Genomic DNA, 1,805 nt, shown 5'->3' with positions numbered 1-1,805 from the left:
GAAGGTGGGTCCCAGTGGCCTTAAGAGATGCAGAGGGCACAGTAGGTGTGCAGTCACTTCAGGTGCCAGGAAAACATGCCACAAAACAGTCCATGGGGACTAGGTCCCTCTTCAGTATTTCTGGACAAAATAGCTACTTCCCCAACTGCCTGAAATGCAGGAGACCCGTGTTTGATCCTTGGGTCAGGAAGATCCCCTGGAGGAGGGCATGGCAACCCACTCCAGTGTTCTTGCCTGGAGAATCCCATGGACAGAGGAGCCTGGTGGGCTACAGTCCATGGGGTAGCAAGAGTTGGACACGACTTAGAGACTAAACCACCACAACCACCAAAGCCCATGAGCCTTGTAGACTCTCCTGCAGACACTTCCATGTGGAGAGGATGGGGCCCTGGGAGGAGTTGATGGGGGACTCAAAGCCTGCTTGGGCTTCTCCGTCAGTGGTGGGGACGGGGAGTCCAGCTCTCTGCCACACCGACACCCAGCCTTTCGGATGAGAGGACCCCCCTCCCCAGCTGCCTCCCTGTTCCCACTGCTCATGCAGAGCCGCCTGCCCTCTGCTATGAAGCTTGTTGCCCACTGTCTTCCATGCCCTGGGAATTTACCAGCAAGTTCTCATGGTGTTCCACCTCCCTCCGCAAATCAATTTCCTCCTGGAGAGGGAACCCAGAGCTGGCTCACCTTATTTCTCCACCATATTTGCAGGTTGAGCGGATGAAGGGGGCTGAGAGAATGAAGCGCATGGTAAAGGGAGAAGGAGGGGGTCAGCTGTCCTCGGGGGTGGAGTTCTGGCCAAGTTCTTGTCCCTGCTCCCCTGCCTGGGCAGGGGCCCCTCTGCTCCTCAGCACCCTAGTGCAGGAGAGGACGAGGGACCACAGTTCTGTTAGGTGGGGAAAGCCACTGACCGCCCACTGCAAGGCAGATGGCACTGGGGTGGCCCAGGTAGACAGAGCCAGAGAAATGGAAGGAGGGGTGTATCTGGCACACAGAAGCTGGCGAGTAGGTGTTTAGGGGTGGATGAGTGAATGAGCGATGGCAGGGAGAGCCAGGCTGTCATGGGGCAAGCTGCCTGCTCTCGGGAGCAAGGCTGTAAGAAAGTCAGGTGCCCAGATCAAGAGGTGCAATTAACACTAAGTGCAGATCTGGGGGTATAGCTCAGTGGTAGAGCATTTGACTGCAGATCAAGAGGTCCCTGGTTCAAATCCAGGTGCCCCCTTGTTAACACTTTTTCTGTGACAAGTAGTAAATATAAAAAAATACAAAACCAATTAGGAAGCCCTGGGGTACTCCATAACGCACTGTTCAGTTGTGTCAGCTCGTTGTCACTCCATGGACTGTAGCCCACAGGCTCTTCTGTCCATGGAATTTCCCAGGCAAGGATACTGGAGGGGGTTGCCTTTTCCCATTTCCAGGGGATCTTCCTGACCCAGGGATTGAACCCACGTCTCTTGTGTCTCCTGCACTGGCAGCTGGATTCTTTACCACTGTGCCACCTGGTTTCCTGAGGTACACCATAATGGTGTTCTAGTACACACGAAAGGGGTTCTTCGCATTACCTGGGCAAACCTGTGCACCTCCTCGTGTCTAGAATTAGACATTAGGGTTTTAATTAACTGGGGTTATGACTGGTTGCGCTGTGTCACAAGCCTTCCTCCACTGACAGTCGTGATGGCTGAGTCCCTCTCATTAGCAGTCCCCCTCACTGACTTCCATAGTGTCTCCTGGGCTGATGAGCATAGTCTCCGTGTGACGTCAGCCTCGAGCCTGTCTGAGCTCCAGACACACCTGACCCAGTTATGTGTCTGTGT

The 1,805-nt window shown here is 54.5% G+C and overlaps 1 non-coding gene across 1 annotated transcript; it reads left to right on the top strand.

The window, feature by feature from the left end:
* The first annotated feature begins 1,141 nt into the window (after nt 1–1,141).
* On the top strand, nt 1,142–1,213 carry TRNAC-GCA. Its single transcript has one exon. It is a non-coding gene; the product is annotated as a tRNA-Cys (tRNA).
* The last annotated feature ends 592 nt before the right edge of the window (nt 1,214–1,805 follow it).

The sequence above is a fragment of the Bison bison genome, unplaced genomic scaffold (assembly GCF_000754665.1).
Source record: "Bison bison bison isolate TAMUID 2011002044 unplaced genomic scaffold, Bison_UMD1.0 scf7180017864191, whole genome shotgun sequence".
In the NCBI taxonomy this organism is placed as follows: domain Eukaryota; kingdom Metazoa; phylum Chordata; class Mammalia; order Artiodactyla; family Bovidae; genus Bison; species Bison bison.
Note: the sequence above shows the minus strand (reverse complement) of the source record. Positions and strands in the feature narration are given on the sequence as shown.